Below are 5321 nucleotides of genomic sequence, written 5' to 3' on the forward strand. Positions count from 1 at the left end.
GGTTCTGGGGGGAGGGGGAAGAGAGCCCCCACCCCCACCCCCACTCAGAACTCTCCAGTTGCAGTGGGAATCCTGGGGCAGCGGCACATTTTAATAGTTGCCTTCTTCTTCTGTCTTCCTACCCACTGTCCCCCCACCCCCAGGCTGGCACGGTCAGTAACCTAGCCCCTTTTGATCTGCCTGGTCCCCACCCACCAGCCCAAGGGCCATCTCCCTGCGGGGACGGGAGTCCCAGCACCCCTACCTGGGGACACCTCTACCAGGCTGGCTGTCCTCATTGTACTGTCCAATCAGGACAAGTCTGAGGCCCCCTCCTTAAGCCCGACGCTCCTAGGAAGGGATTATCCCTGACACCCCAACTTGACCCTTTTATCCTGAAAGCCTCTTCATTTTCAGAAGGCACCTTCCCACTGACATGGCATGGTGTCTTCACATGGCCTTCCCTCTGTCTCTCCGCACACGGACACCAGTTGTATGGGATTAGGGACCCACCCTATTCTAGCATGACTTCATCTTAAATATGTACTTCGGCCATGACCGCATTTCCAAATAAGGTCATGTGCTGAGATACTGGAGTTTAGGATTTCAACATATCTTTGACGGGGGCGGGGGGTGGGGAGACACAGTTCAACCGCTAACACTCTCCTTGTCATGGTTAGGCCACTGGCTTGGCTGTCATGTCTATCCAGGGGAAAGCATGAATTCTTTGACCTGAGAAACCCGCCCCTATAGTATATTGTATGGCCGTTGAAGACAGGGACTGTCGAGGTCATCCCGGTGACCTTCTGCCCAGCCTGGCGGAGCGTTAGCCACAGAGCAGATGCTCAGGTCACTGAATGGAATCACAGAGTCTTGTCCCAAGCTGACTTTGGACTAGTTCTCCCCACCCCCCTCTCTGGGTCTCAACTTCCTCATCTATAAGAACATTAATTACAGTTAATTAAGTTCTTATTATGTGCCAAGCACGGGGCTAAGAACTTCCCGCTTGTTTAATCCTTAAAACAGCTCAAGGACATGGTATCGTTATCCTCATGTTATAGAGGAGAAAGGTGAGGGCCAGAGGTGATATAGTATGAAATATATTTTTGGTCTCTGCTCCCGGTTCCTGAAACAGAGCTCCTAAACCCTTGGAATTTTGTGAGTGATAACAGCGTCTTTTTTTTTTCTTAAAGATTTTATTTATTTATTTGACAGAGAGAGACACAGCGAGAGAGGGAACACAAGCAGGGGGAGTGGGAGAGGGAAGCAAGCTCTCTGATGAGCAGGGAGCCCGATGCGGGGCTCGATCCCAGGACCCTGGGATCATGACCTGAGCCGAAGGCAGACGCTGAACGGACTGAGCCACCCAGGCGCCCAATAACCGCGTCTTTTGTTCTAACGAGGTCATTCCTGGAGGACTTTGGGATAGCCTCAGGATGGGGGCTGGTGGCCAGGAAGACCAAGCCATGATTAAAAGCCTAGAACTTTTAGCCCCACTCCTCATTCTCCAGGGAGGGGAGAGGGGCTGGAGATTGAGTTAATAAGCAATCATGCCTCTATGAGGAAGCCTCTATAAAGATCCTTAAATATGGGGTCTGGGTTGAGAGCTTCTGAGTTGGTGAACACACTTACGTGCTGGGAGGGTGGTGCACCCCAACTCCACAGGAACGGAAGCACCGATGCTTGGGACCCTTCTGATCTCACCCTATGTCCTTCCTCATCTGGCTATTCATCAGTATCCTTTAACATATCCTTTTCCAAGAAAGTGATAGATGTAAGTGTTTCCCTGAGTTCTGTGAGCTGTCGTAGCACATTGCAAAACCTGACAGGGGGTTTGTGAGAGCCCTGATTTAGAGCCAGTCAGTCAGAAGCACAGGTAACAGCCTGGTACTCCTGATGGGTGTCTGCAGCAGGGGCAGTCTTGTGGGACAGAGCCCTTGTGGGATCTGATGCTGACTCCAGGTCGCCAGTGTCAGAACTGACCGGAATCGTAGCACGCCCGGCTGGCGCCTGGAGAGCTGGAGAACTGGTTGGTGTGGGAAAAGTCCCCTTTCCCTCATTTGGTGTCCGACTACGTGTGTGTGTGAGGACAACAGTTTTCCTGTTCAGGAGGTACGACGCAACTTGCCCAGCGTCTCCCCGCTGGTAAGTGTCGGAGCTGGGATTTGAACCTAAATCCTCAGCTCTTGTCCGTTATTCTTCTGTTGGCCCCAGCTATAAAGGGAGGAAGAAAAATGGACTTTGGGGTTCCCTGTGGCCTCCCTCCTCCTTCCACGATCCCACCGTTACACCTCGAGATCCTTTCCAGCACTCAGCGTGGAGCTGGACGCTCAATCCTGGTTCAGGAAATGTGTGTCAAAGGCGTGTACTCTAACTCCCCCTTCCTGACCTGTGCTCTGCCTGTGCCAGCTAGCCCTTACCTGGGCCCCCACCCCTCCCCGTCTGTTTGCTGCCCCTTAACCCAGTTCCCCAGCCTTACTTGGCCTTCTGGACTTTTCCATCTGACCTGACGAAGGATCACTTCACTGCCCACCCCCTATTTCCAGCCTCAGAGCAGGTGTTGGAGTGTTTCTGGTTTAATCCAATGAACCTGGGGAAGGCGTTTGGTACCACGCTGGCCATTTTGGCCTTAATAATTGTGGGGTCTTGTCATTCCTCCTCTTTGGATGTCAACTTTCTTGGCTGAACAGTCAAAAGTTTTTTTTTTTTAAGATTTTATTTTATTTAATTTTTTAATTTTTTTATTTTTTTAAAGATCTTCTTTATTTGACAGAGAGAGACACAGCGAGAGAGGGAACACAAGCAGGGGGAGTGGGAGAGGGAGAAGCAGCTTCCCGCGGAGCAGGGAGCCCGATGCAGGGCTCGATCCCAGGACCCTGGGATCTTGACCTGAGCTGAAGGCAGACACTTAACGACTGAGCCACCCAGGCGCCCCAAGATTTTATTTATTTGACACGTAGAGAGAGAGAAAGAGAGAGAGAGAGCACAAGCGGGGGGAGTGGCAGGCAGAGGGCGAGGGAGAAACAGATTCCCCGCCGAGCAAGGAGACCGATGCGGGACTGGATCCCAGGACCCCGGGATCATGACCTGAGCCAAAGGCAGACATTTAACCAACTGAGTCACCCAGGCGCTCCTGAACAAAAATTTGAATGGGTTTCATGGAGGGATCAAGGGCCAGACTGCTGCTGTTTGCAGCCTCCGGGGCCTGCTGTGTGTGTTCCTTGCTCCAAATTCACAGCTGGTTTCTGCCCCCCCACCGGCTGGCATTCCGCTCCCCAGCCCTGAAACCCTGGGGACTCCGCCTGGAGGGCCACATCTCACAAGACTGTGGGTCTGTCGTGGAGCGCCTGGGTGGCTCAGATGGCTAAGCATCTGCCTCCAGCTCCTGGGATCGAGCCCCGCTTCATCAGGGCTCCTGGCTCAGTGGGGAGTCTGCTTCTCTCTCTCCCTCTGCCCCACTCCCTGCTCTCTCTCTTTCTCTCTCTGAATCAAATGAATAAATAAAATCTTAAAAGAAAAAAAAGACTGTGGATCTGTCGTACACATGAAGGCTGACGCCTGGACCAAGCTGCCCACGGCTGGCCACAAGGGAACGTGGGCCTTCCAAGCCACGTGTGTCGGGCAGGGGGCATCTCTCCGCAGCCTGGGGGGTGGGCGAACCCCACACACCGTGTGCCTCCTGCCCCTTGCCAGTGCCTGGGCGATCTTCGACAGGCTTTGTGCCGTGTTCCCTGTCCCTGCTCCTGGTCATTTCTGGTTGCCTGTCTGCAAGCCTTCGCGATACCTGTTTTTTCTCTTCCCCCTCCTGCATGCCTGCCCCCCCCGCCCAACGGGGTCTCTCCTCCTTTCTCCTCTGGGAGTTCCTTGACTCACCTTCTTCTCTGGTTCATGCTGATGGGTGGTGGATAATGGGTGGGCAGGATGCTTCTGGGCCTGTCGGGCCATCTGGTCTCACTCCTTGGTTTTATTGATGAGCAGGTAGGTGCAGAGAGGAGAGGTGGCCTTCCCCGGGTTGCACAGCGCATTAGTGACAGAACCAAGACTGGAGTTCCTGGCTCTCAGGAGACCCATTGTACATGCAGGATACAGTGCACGTGGCCACGTGGCTGGGAGGGCCTCTGGAGCGTGGGCTAGAGTGGCCACAGGAAATCTCTTACAGAAGGTGGAATACGGTTGGGTCTGGGGATGGGTAAGATTTGGCTGGCAGGAGACTTGTTTGGCAGGAGGCTTTTCGGGGCCTCAGGCACTCCTGAGGGGGAAGGGACAGATGGGTGGGGGGCCTGGCTCACTGAGGTACTCAGAAGGACTTTTCCAAGACTCCTTCCAGGCCAGTAACCTTGGACAAACCCCATAGCCTCCCCGAGCCTCCATAAGAAGAGGGAAACCACACCCACTTTGTAGGTACTATTAACGATCACAGCGTTAATTATAGTTGACATTTATTGGGTGTTTTCCACGGGCCAGGTGCTGGGCCAAGTGGGCACTTGGCATATCTTATCTCATGTAATCCTCACAGTAGACCCACGCCTGACCCTAGAGCAAGCTCTCTAAGGAGTAAATGCCTTAAAACACATAATACAGGGGTGCCTGGGTGCCTCAGTTGGGCTAGGCGACTGCCTTCGGCTCAGGTCATGATCCTGGAGTCCCGGGATCGAGTCCTGCATAGGGCTCCCTGCTCAACGGGGAGTCTGCTTCTCCCTCTGACCCTCCCCCGCTTCTTGTGCTCTCTTTTACTAAATAAATAGAATCTTAAAAAAAAAAAAACCACCCACACATAATACAGTCACTTGGCACAATTCCAGGCGCATAACAATTGCTCAAGAAGTTGTAGCAACAATGACAACAAATAGTGATATTATTTGGTGGGCTACTGCGGCCCTGTTTTCTTGCCTCTCCCCTCCAGAACCGCCTGCAGAGTGTTCTAGAAGGAGCTCTCCTGGGATTTCCCTCCTCCAGGAAGCCTTCTTTCTGGGCCCGTGGAGGACCTGTGGTTTTGCTCGGCCTTTCTCCCCGAATCTCTATCCCATTTGTGTGGCTCTTGGGGATTCAGAACGTGGGTGTGTGTCCCCCTTGTCCCTCAGACTGAGCGGCCCCACCATTCCCTCAGGGCAGGGGGTAGAGACGGAGCCAAGGGGGGTGCCAGTGTGACCACAGCAGGCCCCTCCTGCCTGCGAATCCCCTCAAGTCTCCCGGGCCCATTCTCTCCCCTCCCTGGGGAAACCGAGGTCCCACACCAGCTGTCTCTTGCCCAGGCCCCGGGCAGGCCCTCCACATCCAGAGCAGGGTGCTCCTCAGTCCCCAGCCCACGTGCCCAGCGCAGCAGCGCAAATCAGACACCTGCC

This window comes from Zalophus californianus, chromosome 7, assembly GCF_009762305.2.
Source record: "Zalophus californianus isolate mZalCal1 chromosome 7, mZalCal1.pri.v2, whole genome shotgun sequence".
Lineage (NCBI taxonomy): Eukaryota > Metazoa > Chordata > Mammalia > Carnivora > Otariidae > Zalophus > Zalophus californianus.